Source organism: Thalassophryne amazonica, chromosome 11 (assembly GCF_902500255.1).
Source record: "Thalassophryne amazonica chromosome 11, fThaAma1.1, whole genome shotgun sequence".
Classification (NCBI taxonomy): Eukaryota; Metazoa; Chordata; class Actinopteri; order Batrachoidiformes; family Batrachoididae; genus Thalassophryne; species Thalassophryne amazonica.
This window is the reverse complement of record NC_047113.1, coordinates 66,576,718-66,593,016: the sequence shown is the minus strand read 5'-3', so window position 1 is coordinate 66,593,016 and position 16,299 is coordinate 66,576,718. Positions and strand designations below refer to the sequence as shown.

Below are 16,299 nucleotides of genomic sequence, written 5' to 3'. Positions count from 1 at the left end.
ATTAATCAAAAACCCAGACAGAGCTTTAATTCATTTGAAAGCTTGACTCTTAGTCTTGTCCATCCAAATTGGAAGTCCCAAAAACGAGTTTTATTTGTTATTATCTATCGTCCACCTGGTCGTTACTGTGAGTTTCTCTGTGAATTTTCAGACCTTTTGTCTGACTTAGTGCTTAGCTCAGATAAGATAATTATAGTGGGCGATTTTAACATCCACACAGATGCTGAGAATGACAGCCTCAACACTGCATTTAATCTATTATTAGACTCTATTGGCTTTGCTCAAAAAGTAAATGAGTCCACCCACCACTTTAATCATATCTTAGATCTTGTTCTGACTTATGGTATGGAAATAGAAGACTTAACAGTATTCCCTGAAAACTCCCTTCTGTCTGATCATTTCTTAATAACATTTACATTTACTCTGATGGACTACCCAGCAGTGGGGAATAAGTTTCATTACACTAGAAGTCTTTCAGAAAGCGCTGTAACTAGGTTTAAGGATATGATTCCTTCTTTATGTTCTCTAATGCCATATACCAACACAGTGCAGAGTAGCTACCTAAACTCTGTAAGTGAGATAGAGTATCTCATCAATAGTTTTACATCCTCATTGAAGACAACTTTGGATGCTGTAGCTCCTCTGAAAAAGAGAGCTTTAAATCAGAAGTGCCTGACTCCGTGGTATAACTCAGAAACTCGTAGCTTAAAGCAGATAACCCGTAAGTTGGAGAGGAAATGGCATCTCACTAATTTAGAAGATCTTCACTTAGCCTGGAAAAAGAGTCTGTTGCTCTATAAAAATATCTTAAAGATAGATTGATCTTAAATATGATCAATCTATCTTTGTTAGTTGGCTATGTACCACAGGCTTTTAAGGTGGCAGTAATTAAACCATTACTTAAAAAGCCATCACTTGACCCAGCTATCTTAGCTAATTATAGGCCAATCTCCAACCTTCCTTTTCTCTCAAAAATTCTTGAAAGGGTAGTTGTAAAACAGCTAACTGATCATCTGCAGAGGAATGGTCTATTTGAAGAGTTTCAGTCAGGTTTTAGAATTCATCATAGTACAGAAACAGCATTAGTGAAGGTTACAAATAATCTTCTTATGGCCTCGGACAGTGGACTCATCTCTGTGCTTGTTCTGTTAGACCTCAGTGCTGCTTTTGATACTGTTGACCATAAAATTTTATTACAGAGATTAGAGCATGCCATAGGTATTAAAGGCACTGCGCTGCGGTGGTTTGAATCATATTTGTCTAATAGATTACAATTTGTTCATGTACATGGGGAATCTTCTTCACAGACTAGGGTTAATTATGGAGTTCCACAAGGTTCTGTGCTAGGACCAATTTTATTCACTTTATACATGCTTCCCTTAGGTAGTATTATTAGACGGTATTGCTTAAATTTTCATTGTTACGCAGATGATACCCAGCTTTATCTATCCATGAAGCCAGAGGACACACACCAATTAGCTAAACTGCAGGATTGTCTTACAGACATAAAGACATGGATGACCTCTAATTTCCTGCTTTTAAACTCAGATAAAACTGAAGTTATTGTACTTGGCCCCACAAATCTTAGAAACATGGTGTCTAACCAGATCCTTACTCTGGATGGCATTGCCCTGGCCTCTAGTAATACTGTGAGAAATCTTGGAGTCATTTTTGATCAGGATATGTCATTCAAAGCGCATATTAAACAAATATGTAGGACTGCTTTTTTGCATTTACGCAATATCTCTAAAATCAGAAAGGTCTTGTCTCAGAGTGATGCTGAAAAACTAATTCATGCATTTATTTCCTCTAGGCTGGACTATTGTAATTCATTATTATCAGGTTGTCCTAAAAGTTCCCTGAAAAGCCTTCAGTTAATTCAAAATGCTGCAGCTAGAGTACTGATGGGGACTAGAAGGAGAGAGCATATCTCACCCATATTGGCCTCTCTTCATTGGCTTCCTGTTAATTCTAGAATAGAATTTAAAATTCTTCTTCTTACTTATAAGGTTTTGAATAATCAGGTCCCATCTTATCTTAGGGACCTCGTAGTACCATATCACCCCAATAGAGCGCTTCGCTCTCAGACTGCAGGCTTACTTGTAGTTCCTAGGGTTTGTAAGAGTAGAATGGGAGGCAGAGCCTTCAGCTTTCAGGCTCCTCTCCTGTGGAACCAGCTCCCAATTCAGATCAGGGAGACAGACACCCTCTCTACTTTTAAGATTAGGCTTAAAACTTTCCTTTTTGCTAAAGCTTATAGTTAGGGCTGGATCGGGTGACCCTGAACCATCCCTTAGTTATGCTGCTATAGACGTAGACTGCTGGGGGGTTCCCATGATGCACTGTTTCTTTCTCTTTTTGCTCTGTATGCACCACTCTGCATTTAATCATTAGTGATCGATCTCTGCTCCCCTCCACAGCATGTCTTTTTCCTGGTTCTCTCCCTCAGCCCCAACCAGTCCCAGCAGAAGACTGCCCCTCCCTGAGCCTGGTTCTGCTGGAGGTTTCTTCCTGTTAAAAGGGAGTTTTTCCTTCCCACTGTAGCCAAGTGCTTGCTCACAGGGGGTCGTTTTGACCGTTGGGGTTTTACATAATTATTGTATGGCCTTGCCTTACAATATAAAGCGCCTTGGGGCAACTGTTTGTTGTGATTTGGCGCTATATAAAAAACAAATTGAATTGAATTGAAATTATATGTTGCACATGGTTAAGAATTCACACACTGCAAAAACTGAAATCTAAGAAAATAGACTTGTTGAAAGAAAATTTGACTTAATTTTTGTCTAAATAGAAAAATAATCTTGTCAAGTATTTTTATTATTATGTTTTTACACAAGAAAAAAATGTCTTCACAAAAATGTATCTCACTTTTTTCCAGCTAATATCAAACTGTAGGGGAAGCCGGGTCACAGTGGATCAGAAATGTTTTGTGGCAGAATAAACACATTATGCATAGGTTTATATCATTCTATTGTGGATTTAATACAGAAGTTATTGTTTATAAGGCTGTGTTATTTATGTTTCCCCAAATGTAAATTACAGGTGTTTAAAATTGATTAAAACATTTTTGATTCACTGTACCCCAGACACTAATTCATGGGGCACAGTGAATCAACTTAGAACATAATGAAAAAACACGTGATTATAAAGATTTCTTCAAGATTATGATGCATATACAAACTATAATCTAGCAATGTAATGTGTGAGTGTCTTATATAGTGATATAAGTCCTTTAGAAACTATTATAAATACAACTAATTTCTGTTCAAACTTGAAAACAGTTGTTTATATACACAAATTATAGAAATAATTCATGGGAAATTAAATGTATAAGCTTCAACAAGTAATATTTGTCATCCACTTGATACTGGGGCTTAGTAAAACACTTTCTAGACTGTGCCCCGATTCACTGTGCCCTGGGTGCATGTGACACACATGAGTCATGTTATCAAATAGCTGATGGTCTGGAGAAGACATAACACATGCTCATCAGTTGGACGGGGTAGTCTTCCAACTAATAACAATTCTTTGGGCCGCCTTTCCTCTGTTGTGATAAATAATTACAAACACACTGACATCCATAAAATTTACTTTTCTTTTGATAGGAAAAATTTGATAGGAAACAAACTGACTTCACTTGCCACTTAGTTTTACCCTTAATATATCCAAAAACAAAACACTAATTTATAAGGGGGGGTGTCTTTATGCATAAAAATATGGCAAAACTGCTGCAAATATATATGTAGTTTTGCAGATATAGCTACTGATTCACTATGTCTCGTGATTCACCGTGCCCCGGTTTCCCCTATTTAACCAGTAACAAGGAAAGGCAATCGATTTCAGATCATCCAAATGGATTTTAAATCATTCAAGCAAAGGAGGCTAATCTTAAAATAAGAATTTTGTCTAGTTTTACGTTTTGATGATTTAGAGCCTTGACATTTTGCTGGTTTAGATACTTCTATACTAATTTTTCTTACCCCATTGGCAGATTATTATTATTATTATTTTGCTTAATGTAAGACAATTTGACTTGATTTCAGATTGTCTTATTTTGAGGGACATTTTTTTGCAGTGCACCCGTGACCTTTCTGTGTGGATTTTGCATGTTGTCCCCATGTTTGCGTGCGTTTCAGTTCGCTATTTATTATCTTTGTGTATTTTATTAGATTTATATTAATTTATTTGCAGATTTTGGTATTTGCAGATCAGTTGGTTATGTAGTCACATTCTGTTATACACTAGTTGATAGTCTTTGAACTATATAATTTTACGTTCAGTGAGATTGCCAAAAAAAAAAAAAAAAAAAAATCACAATGCAGTTAATTACTTTCTTGAAGATGAAATTTGAGTTTTCCACTCGTATGCCGAGAAAACAGGCTTGTTTCTCATGTAAGCTCTGGCAACCCATCAAGAATAATTGCTACATATATTAAAATAATCAGCATAATTTCAGTAATTGACTTGCAGCTAAAACCGTAACACCATGTGGTAAGTTTTATGACGCATGAGCTGAAGCATTAGTTTAGCTCTTCTGCAGGTTCTTGAACATACTGGAACATTTATTTGCTTCAGCATCCAAATAAGTTATGTGCTTATTAAAGATGCTATAAAAGTTATTTTCTTTGAGATGGGGAAAAAAATAAAATAAATGTGCTCACTTAGTAAAGCCAATTTTTACCCGAGGCCAAAATATGGCCATCAGGTCTTGCAAAGACTTTGCATCCGTCTGTCCGTCCGTCTGTCTGTGATCAGCATACGTCCATTTCTATTACTGCCAGAGTCTTCAAATTCACAGGGAACATTCTTGGGACACAGACCTTGGACAACTTCAATTATGGCTAACCTTGACCTATTTTAAGAGGTCAAAAGGTCACATTCTGTTTCCTATTTCTATCATCATATGGCCGAGGATATTTTAGCATTGCGTTATATTTTATATTTATGGCGAGAATTCTGCCTGGCAACAAACTCAGCCACAGTGTATCCAGCGCAGTCTCATGCTTTTTTGTGATACCATCACAAAATGGATCACATTTTCATGACACGGTCAAGTTTTGTTCATGATTTTTTTTTTAAACTAACCCGAACCAAAATGCTTCTGCACCCCCCCACCCCCCCACGTCACCCCAAATCTTGTGACATCCTCACGTAAATGTGAGGCATTCTGTGACAATATCATGAACTAATATGATTAAATCACTTTGCATGATGCCATCACAAACTGGCATGAGATCGGGTTGATATAGCCAGTGCATCCTGACTGCAGGTTCCCAATGTACTATAACACTGTAAATTTTGCCAGATATCAGCCACAATATCTGCGTAAGCCACTGCATTCAGAGTGTTGGTCAAATGTACAATAAATGAGTAGGATTTGGTGTAAAGTTTTGGGAAACCAAACACATTAGACAACAAATCAGATTTCCTACTGGATCAGATGAGGCCTGAGTTAACAACTGCCACTGGTGCTGTTGTCCCAACAGGATGCCGTCAGCAATATCCGGAAGGAGCTAGAGAGGAGGAAATCTAAAAGTTTAGAAGTGAGAGTTGAAATATTGAATGTTGGCAGTATGACTAGCAAAGGGAGAGAGTTGGTTGATATAATGGAGAGGAGAAAGGTGAACATACTGTGTCTTCAAGAGTAGAAGGCAAGTAAGGGTAAGAGCATTGGAGTTGGGTTGAAATGTTGAAGATGCAAGGAGAAATGGTGTTGGGGTCCTTCTGAAGGAAGGGTTTGTTAAAGGTGAAGCAAGCATCTGACAGGGTGAGTGTGAAGTTGGACATTGACAGGGTGATGATGACTGTCATCAGTGCATATGCACCACAGGTAGAGTGTGAAATGGAGGAAGATTTCTAGAGTGAGTTGGTTGAGGGGGTACCAAGGATGAAAAAGCATTGATTGGAGAGGACTTCAAAATGCATGTTGGTGAAGGGAACACAGGTGATGAGGAAGTAATTGGTCGATATGGTATCACGGAGAGGAATGTAGAAGGGGAGATAGTAGATTTTGCTAAAGGGGTGGAAATGGCTGTCAAATACTCATTTTAAGAAGAAGAAGCACAGGGTGACATAAGAGTTCAAGACTCTGCACACAGGTTGATTACATCTGATGTAGGAAAGAAATTGTAGACTGTGAGGTGGTGGCAGGGGAGAACAATATTGTATCAGGCTTTCCCATTGCAAAGTTGTTGCTTTAAAATGTTAATGTATCATTACACCATTATAATTGCAGAAGTTCAATATCGTATGTAGGCTCACTGATGGTGCTTATCCCCAAAGTCCGTAGAATGACCCAAATGAGAGTCTACGATGCCTTACTGCAAAGACACCAGTCCAAAGTTGGTTACTTCCCTTGCCAAGGTTGGCCCCAATTTTCAGTTGGGTGGACTGGGAAAATGCAGATGTTTTGGCCAAGGATAAAGCATGACTGAGAATTGATTCCAGGTGTACTGGAAGCCTAACTCCCATCCCAGTGAGCTACCGCCTCTGTAATGCCAAATTGGGACTGAAAAGAAATACTAGGCACTCCATTCCCACATGGAGCTAGTTACTTTTACAGGGAAAAAGAAAAAAGAAAAAGAAAATACAGCAGAAGTTTTGATACTTCAGTGTTGTGTAGCAAGGTGACATCCGTATTAAAATATGTTCCCTCTAGCTTGGCCAGTGGCGATTCCCCTTTGTCTGTGCTAGCAGTGCTGATGTGACAGAAATCCAGTATTTTCTCCACCCCCACCCCAACATATTTGATGTGGTGTCAGGAATTTGGAGGTCAGGATTTGGGGGAAAACACATAGCAACGATTCTTTATTACTGATGTCTTAAATAAAACCAGAGCAGAATATTGCTGGAGGATACAGAGCTTTCTCTGCCAGTGGAGAAACAGGCTTATATTGTTGCTTCTGTTTGGAAGATGATGTTTGGGCTGAACTATGAAACCACAGGGGGATCATCTTAAACTGTAAACTAATCATATCATTGCAGGATGTCACTATGAAGGATGTATTCCATAAGGCAACACTTCCACAAAAATAAAGTGTCCATTTTCATCAAACCACGAATTGAGTATCTCGATGGCGGCACCTGCGATGTACAAAATAAATAAGCGGATATTATTAGATTCATGAAGCACAGCTTGATGCTTTTGTCCTTGGTGAGAACGATCCACCCACGTCGAGCGAACTTATTAAGAATGTGAGAGCAGGGAGTCCTCTGTACGGTTTTAGATTGTCTGTCAGCTACAGAGGTTGCACAATTAAATTCACACCCATGTTCCTTTACTCAGGTTTTTCAGTCGTCAATAAATTCCCAACTCTAGACTACACATCTCTTTATTTATCTGACATAATACATCATTCTAATAATGACCTCAGGAGGTTCCACTCTCACCTCTCCTCCACTCTACTATACGTTTTTACAGCTGACAGCAAATTTTCAGTGTTTTAATGAATCTGTTTTCTTGAGTCGATGTTTCTCCTATCAACACTCAGCATGCGTCTGTCAGCATTCTGCACGTTTTGTCTCGCTAACTTACTGACACATGGTGTTTGTGATAACGCTTTAATTATAGCGTTTCCTTGTCCATCACTCTCGACATCTTGTTTGGTCTTTAGGGCTTTCAGATTACTGCGGGGATTTCCATCAGATAATATCTTAAGACTCGGATACGTTATCATATTTGCAATATTAACAAAGATGTGTTAAATGATGTAAAATGCAGGAAATGCCATTGAGATTAGCACAAATAGCAGTTATAAGCAGTTGAACCCTGTCTTAAACACTGTTGGACATGGCAACCATTTATTCACTGAATATTTTCACTTCTGTAGAGTTTTTGCAGCTGCATTGTGCAGGATGTAGGAATAATTTAGCATGACACTCACTCATGTTCAACCACTCATCCGGGATCAACACTCATCCGGAAACAGCTCCATCAGGGGACCCCAAACTTCCCTTTCCTGGGCCACATTAACCACCTCTGAATGTGGGACCTAGGCGTTCCCAGGCCAGTGTGGAGATATAATCTCTACCTAGTCCTGGGTTTTCCCCAGTGGTTTCATCCCACAGGAGTTTCCTGCAGATGATAAACCCTATCTTTAAGGGAGACACCAGCCACGCCCCTGAGGAAACCCATTTTGGCCCCTTGTACTCACAATCTAGTTCTTTCTGTCATGACCCAACCCTCATGACCATAGGTGAGAGTAGGAAGGAAGATTGACCAGTAGATCGAGAGCTTCACATTTTGGCACAACAGTACAGTAAAGAGAATGCAACACCGCCCTTGCCAATTCTCTGGCCAATCTCCCGCTCCATTGCTCCTTCAGTCGTGAACAAGACCCCAAGGTACTTGAACTTCTTCACTTGGGGAAATACCTCATTCCCTACCCGGAGTAGGCAATCCATCTGTTTCCTGCTGGGAACCATGGCCTCAGATTTAGGGGTGCTGATCCTCATCCCAACCATTCTACACTCTACTGCGAACTGACCCGGTGAGTGTTGGTCACAGGCAGATGAAGCCAACAGGACCACATCATCTGCAAAAAGCAGCGATTAGTCCACCAAACTCAAGACCCTCCTCCCCTGACTACTCCTCGATATTCTGTCCATGAATATCAAAAACAGGACTGGTGACAAGGTGCAGCCCTGGCGGAGGCCAAACCTTACCAGAAATGAAACTGACCTACTGCAGAGAACTCCAACACAGCTCTCGCTTTGTGAGTACAGAGATTTAATGGCCCTGAGAAGGGACCCCCTCCTCCATACCTCCCACAGTATCTCCCGGGGTACCCAATCATACACCTTCTCCAAGTCCACAAAACACATGTAGACTGGATGGGCTGGATGGTATGGAAAATTTTTAAAAATAAACAAAAACAACAACAACCCTGCAGTGATTCTTGTATTTAGTTTGACTTCTATTTCATTGCAGACTGTATGAGGTAAGCAGTAAGATATTTTATGTTTTGTGTGGTCAGCGTCATTTCATTTAACATGCATCCCTTCCTGTATTTCAGGTTTGCAACAAACAAAAAGGGGACATGGGTAATTCAGAGCTAGTAATGAAGCATAATACTAATGATGATGATGATATTTGTACAGGTGATTGTCATCATGATTTGGTACAAAAGCAGCATCCACAAAAGGCTGAGTCTTTGAGGAGCAAAGATGGACAGAGACTCTCCAGTTTGTCAAGCAATGCGTGAGAAAATTAAAATATTTAAAAACAATGTTCTTCAGTGTATAATATCATTCAATGATTGAAGGAATCTGGAGGAATTTCAGAGTGTAAAGGGCAAAGGCACAAGCCTAAGCTGAACACTCATGATCTACGATCCCTCAGATGACACTGCATCATCAATAGCTGATATAACCACAGGGCTTCCAAGGGATTACTTTGGGAATGTCCAGGAATATTCATGTATTTTTTCTGAGCCAATGCAAAATCACATTGTGCACACATTCCAAAGGCATGGCTGCATCAGAAAAGGATATGTTTAGTGGACTGGCCTGCCTGCCATCCCGGGCTGTCCCCAATAGAGAATGTGTGGGGAATATTAAAATGAAAAATTGTAACAATGCTGAGCCTGCACTGTTGCACAGCTTAACCCCCTGAGACCCTTTATTCACATATGCAGACATCAGTGTTTTCAAAAACTACTTCCAATTCCAGGTCAGGTCTTCAGAGCATCAGACGTATTTGCAGGACCAATGTCATAAAATAACACCTGAAATACTTGTTTGGTATCCTCAATACTGAAAAAATTCTTTTCAGTGTTGAGAAGACAACAGAGAAGGCAACATTGCAAAGTGTATGTTTTTTGTCCAACATTGTTTTTGGAATATGTTGCAGGCCTGGAATACAGGAATGGATATTTTTATATTAATAAATGAAATGAAGTTGTGCACACAAACCATGATATATCACTGGTTCATACTGTCTGCAATGAAACAAAGCTGCGTGGGATTTTATTTTGCATTTTCTGTATTGTCCCAACTTTGTGACATGGCGTTGTGTGTGTAGTGGAAGCTTCAGGAACAAGTCTGTTTGGTTTCCAAGGTAGACCCCCCACCACCACCACAAACACTTTTTTTAAATGAAATTTTTCATACAAAAAGTCTAAATGTAAAGGAAGCCAGGGGTATTACGCTATGCAGTGAGTAACCCCTCACCTCAGACACAGCGAGACATTCCAGTGATGGATCCTAGATGCCTTTGGCCTCAGTATCCTTGTCAGAGTGCCCACTATATGTACTGGAGATCATGAGTTTGTATCCACTGCAGATCAGTGCATCTAAAATTGCTCCCATCACCAAGGTGCTGTGACCCATGTGAGGTTATAGGGGTGAGTATAATGGAAGCCAGCTCTGCAGTGAGTACATTTCACTGTCCAACACCAAAAAACCCCACCAAAAAACAAACAGATGCTACAGCCCTCGGGTCTTAGCCTCCATGTCCGTATCTGCCTTATATATTGGAGACTGAGTTTGTGTCTGCTGTGAATCAGTGAGAGTCTGAAATAACTTTGTTCACACAAGCAATGCTAATGCCATGGTAACACCTCTTCAGAACTGCAGGTAGGTGGCACCCGTTGGCAAGGTGATAGCCTCAATCTTTCAAGGCTCTGGAGTTCTAATGACTTGATATCTGCCACTGGATCAAATAATCTGACGGGGGTCACTGCAGATCAACGTTATAATATACAGAGCCATCTAGAACTTTACATGAAAGAAACTGGCCTTCTTGTTTAGTAGACAAGGAGTTGTATTTAACTTTTGTCAGAAAACCACATTTTATCCAAAATGTAAATGTAAAGAATAACACAGCTGGCGGTTGAGTGGTAAGTGTCCTTAATCCCTGTTGCCAATGTGCTTGTCAAGGGCTGGGTCAGGTTTAAACTTTTTAAGCCACCTTGACACTTGCACAAATTTGATCCCCGTACTGGCACGCAATTCATCGTGCCAGTTAGTAAACTCATTGTAAACTGTGCGTAAACTATGCGAGGCCCTGCACGCAATATGTATTGACATGCAGTGACACGTAGTGTTTGTGAATAGGCTGCACAATGTTGCCAACTAGTTCACATAAGTGGCACAAAATTTGAGTGCCAGAAATTTTGAACATTTCAAAATTTTCAGTTTACAACCATTTATGACGAGCTTCCTGTGGGGATCAAATTCACGCTAGTGTCAAGGTGGCTTAATTTGCATGTAGCATCTTGTGGTGACTTGTGTTGTGATGTGGAGCTGAAACAATTCTGTAGTTCAAGCAGATCGAACTGGGAGGCAGAAAGTGACTTTCTTTCATCTAAAGCGAAGATCATTGATGTCAAATAAAGTGGCTGATTATATATACAGTTACGTTGCTTATAATGGCCTGTATTTATGTTTACTGTGTCAGAACTCTAATAGTGTTTGGCTTAAATGCAATTTGGTCATTATGGGGCTTTTAGTTGACTCAGTAACTGGAACTTGCAAGATGCAATAAGAGTGTTCTACTTTTTATACCTTGAACAGAAATGGATAACCCCATTCTGCATCCCTGTTCCATATTTACATAGAAATCGGAGGAAATCCAGCCTGGTGGAAACTGAAGCAGGTTCTATGCCTGCAGCTAGGATTGTCGTAGTCCCTCGAAGACTGGTAGTATCATAGTCAGAATCCAATCCCTGCAGTGGAAAAAAACCCTAAAGAGCCAGGACACAAAGGTTCAGGATTTAATACCTGATCTGTATCGGTGTATAAATATTTATGAATGTCTCTTTGCATCACATTTATTGTACCTGCTTCACAATGGTGAATCTCTACAGTTGCTAAAAATGACACTTGGTAATGAATCATCTTGATTTTTCTTCCTCTCTTTTCCCCCTTTTCTTTTGGCCTGAAGTTATGGTGGTTGTTTCCAGTTGTATTTGAATCACTTGTCACATTGTCCATTTACACTGAGTCCTGTATTGTCTGTTATGGCCATTGGTGCTGGTGCTTATCCCCGGACTCTATAGTGTGAAGCCAATAAGAGTCTGATAATCCCTGGATGGGACGTCAGTCTGAAGCAGGTTACTTCCCCAAGAAGCCTGGTACCCATTTACAGCAGGCTGGACTGAGACGATGTAGATAGTGTTTTGTCCAAGGACACAGACAGGTAGTGTGACCGGTATTCAAACCCAGGTCTACATATTGCAATCTCAATTTAATAGGATATATTTGATAGGAACGGCTCTACTTTTTGAGGGATCGGCTCTTTCAGGATCTGTGTAAGAATCTGAGCAGCAAGAACTCTACTGACAGAAAGAGAAACTCGGTGTACGAGGTCTGTCCGTAAAGTATAGGTCCTTTTTATTTTTTTCAAAAACTATATGGATTTCATTCATATGTTTTTACGTCAGACATGCTTGAACCCTCGTGCGCATGCGTGAGTTTTTCCACGCCTGTCGGTGACGTCATTTGCCTGTGAGCACTCGTTGTGGGATGAGTCGTCCAGCCCCTCGTCGGAATTCCTTTGTCTGAGAAGTTGCTGAGAGACTGGCGCTTTGTTTGATCAAAATTTTTTCTAAACCTGTGAGACACATCGAAGTGGACATGGTTCGAAAAATTAAGCTGGTCTTCAGTGAAAATTTTAACAGCTGATGAGAGATTTTGAGGTGATTCTGTCGCATTAAGGACTTTTCACGGTGCGAGACGTTGCGCAGCGCTCTCAGGCAGCGTCATCAGCCTGTTTCAAGCTTAAAACCTCCACATTTCAGGCTCTGTTGATCCAGGACGTCGTGAGAGAACAGAGAAGTTTCAGAAGAAGTCGGTTTCAGCATTTTATCTGGATATTCCACTGTTAAAGGAGATTTTTTTAATGAAAGACGTGCGGGCGGATTGCAGCGTCGGCTCGCAGCCGCCGCGACGCTCCGCCACAGGAAAAACACCTCTGTTGGAAGCCTTGAGGACAAGTTGGAACATCTCCAGCTGATAAACAATTTCTCATATACTCACTCCACTGAAAGCCATCAAAAGCCAACTGGATTTTAACAAATGGTTATCAACACAGAGGTGTTTTTCCTGTGCCGCCGCGCTGCGTCGGCTGCGTCCCGACGCGCGGACCCGTCCGCACGTCTTTCATTAAAAAAATCTCCTTTAACAGTGGAATATCCGGATAAAATGCTGAAACCGACTTCTTCTGAAACGTCTCTGTTCTCTCACGACGTCCTGGATCAATAGAGCCTGAAATGTGGAGGTTTTAAGCTTGAAACAGGCTGATGACGCCGCCTGAGAGCGCTGCATGACGTCTCGCACCGTGAAAAGTCCTTAAAGCGACAGAATCACCTCAAAATCTCTCATCAGCTGTTAAAATTTTCACTGAAAACCAGCTTAATTTTTCGAACCATGTCCACTTCGATGTGTCTCACAGGTTTAGAAAAAATTTTGATCAAACAAAGCGCCAGTCTCTCAGCAACTTCTCAGACAAAGGAATTCCGACGAGGGGCTGGACGACTCCTCCCACAAGGAGTGCTCACAGGCGAATGATGTCACCGACAGGCGTGGAAAAACTCACGCATGCGCACGAGGGTTCAAGCATGTCTGACGTAAAAACATATGAATGAAATCCATATAGTTTTTGAAAAAAATAAAAAGGACCTATACTTTACGGACAGACCTCGTAATTGTGATTTTTTTTTTAAAATTGTGAGACACAATTGTGAAGAGATTGCATTTATTACACAATGTGGTATTCACTGTGTTCGTTCATCTGCATTTGGAAAAAGTGAAATTATCACATTTTCTTGGCCGAATCCCCCGGGGGGGTGGGGATAATATTTGCTAGAATCATGACCAGATGCTATGTCAGTATGGGTGTTTGCGCAGTGCCCTGTGTGTAACATCATAGGGAATAGCGTAGTGATGGACTGCGGCATCGTCACCAATGTTCACCTTGAGATAAAGGTCACGCTCCTGTCTCATAATCCATGAAGGAGCCATAATAGCTTCTTCCCTGTGTTTGTATGAATTAACCAGGTAAATAAACATCTTCGCAAAAACATGGATTTTAATAACTAGGTAAATTGAGTGATGCGCTGATCTGACTATTAATCTTTTAATAGTTCCGGTTCCGGTTGAGTGAACGCTGGCGCGCTTTGGCTGCCGCTGCTCAGTGGGTTTAATGCTTAAATGTACATTTTCTGGACATTGAAAGTATGATTTATGTGTGGGCTATCAACCCATCTATTCATCATGCTTAGTATGTAAAACTGTCACTGGAGCGTGCAACTGAGTGATTAGCTTACCTGCTACAAGAAACCATCTCCTGCTGCAACCCAGCCTAGCTATGTGGATCTGCTGTGTGTGGCTCGTACTTTGCTGGTTCATCCTGTCTGTTATCCACCAGACATCAGCACTTTTTCAATATACAGCCACTCAGTTCAAACTTCATTTTAATCCACATGATTCACCAGCGCCTGCTCTGCTTCAACACCCGGACATCCTTTACCTTCCCTGGCGGAGAAGCACACACCGGGGCTCACGGCGACACTTCCAGTATGACAACTCCAGTTCAATAAACTCATTTTGGTCCACCGCATGCCGACTGCCGAAGAACACTGGACGCCGGGCTAATCCAGCTGTGCTGACCTGCGTCCCGCGGTCGGCTAACGGGGCACCCAGTCTCAGCAGCTCTACAGTCAACATTGGCCTCTTAAACATCCGCTCTCTCACGAGTAAGGGCCATCTCGTCCAAGATCTCCTAAGGGACTGTAAGTTCGACATCTTGTGCCTGACTGAGACCTGGCAACAGCCAAATGACTTCTCTGCTCTCAATGATGCTACTCCAGCGGGGTTTGTTTACCTCACTGAACCTCGTGGGACCGGCAGAGGGGGCGGTCTTGCGATGATCTACCGGGAGACCTGGAGGGTGGCGCCCATGAATGTTCCTGCCTGTCACTCATTCGAGGCCACCGTCTGCCAGCTCTCTGGACCTGTTCCCACCATCATCGCAACTCTGTACCGACCATCAAAACCAAACAAGGATTTTATCACTGACATCTCTGCCTTTCTCACCCACTTATCCACAATCTCACCTAATATCATACTACTGGGTGACTTCAATATTCATATGGACAATGCTAATAACTCTCTCACAAAAGACTTTACATCCTGTTTGGACAGTTTTGGACTTCAACAGTTTGTCAACTTTCCCACACACAACAAAGATCATATTCTTGATTTAATCTGCTGCTCAGGACTTGCTCCTATGGACTGTAAAAACTCCCTTTTACTGACCATCTGCTCCTATCATTCAGTATCACATTGTCTTTTTCAAAATCCAACCCTCCACGTACTATTTACTTCCGTAACATCAAGGATATTAACCTGGACAATTTAAATTCTCACATTAATAACATCCCCAGTGCTGATAGTCTTTCTACAACAGATGAGTTTCTTACACACTACAACACCCATCTCCATAACATTCTTAACACTTTGGCTCCACTCAAAACCCGCTCAGTCTCTTTCACCCATACTGCACCTTGGTTCACCTCCACTCTCAGACATATAAACACTAAAGGCCGTCAGCTGGAAAGACTTTATTGCAAAACTGGACTCACCATTCATAAGGAAATGTACTCAGCCCATATCATCCACTACAAGGATTCCATATCTATAGCTAAATCCAAATACTACTCTGGTTTAATCTGCGCAAATGAAGGAAATCCTAGAGCACTTTTTTCACTCCTCTCACACATCACAAAACCCCCGGACTTACCATTTCATCTTTATTGTACTGACTTTTGCAATACCCTGGCTTCATTTTTCACCACGAAAATCCAACACATCCACCAGCAACTCTCCCCCCTTTCTGCTCCACACCCACCCCTCCCATGTCCTCCTGCCCTGTCCCATCTATTCTCTACATTTACAGTCAATCAAATCGCCACACTTATTCAAAAATCTAAATCTTCTTCCTGTCAACTTGACCCACTCCCCACTGTCCTTGTTAAAGCTTCTCTTCCTGTGTTGTCCCCTCTCATCACTACCATAATCCATGCCTCCCTCACCTCTGGAACTGTACCACCTTCACTCAAGACTGCCGCTGTCACTCCTGTCCTTAAAAAACCTGGTTCCGATCTGTCTGATCTCAATAATTTTCGCCCCATTTCAAATCTTCCTTTCATCTCAAAACTTATTGAAAAATCTGTTGCCACTCAACTACAAACCCACCTTTCCTCCAATAACTTGTATGAAAAATTTCAATCTGGCTTTGATTCCCTCCATAGTACTGAAACTGTTCTTCTTAAAATTACCAACGACTTGCTCCTTTCT

At 41.1% G+C, this 16,299-nt stretch overlaps 2 long non-coding RNA genes across 2 annotated transcripts in view; one reads left to right on the top strand and one right to left on the bottom strand.

Annotated features, from left to right (window-relative positions):
* The window catches only part of LOC117520387, a 22,785-nt gene extending 13,431 nt beyond the window's left edge, over positions 1-9,354 (top strand). The window contains exons 3-4 of the long non-coding RNA XR_004563630.1: positions 1,561-1,565; positions 9,285-9,354. This is a non-coding gene — a long non-coding RNA (uncharacterized LOC117520387). The remainder of the gene's footprint in view (positions 1-1,560; positions 1,566-9,284) is intronic.
* LOC117520388 overlaps positions 1-16,299 on the bottom strand; it is a 19,259-nt gene extending 2,960 nt beyond the window's left edge. The window contains exons 1-2 of the long non-coding RNA XR_004563631.1: positions 16,288-16,299; positions 16,194-16,197 (exon numbers count right to left, since the gene is read on the bottom strand). This is a non-coding gene — a long non-coding RNA (uncharacterized LOC117520388). The remainder of the gene's footprint in view (positions 1-16,193; positions 16,198-16,287) is intronic.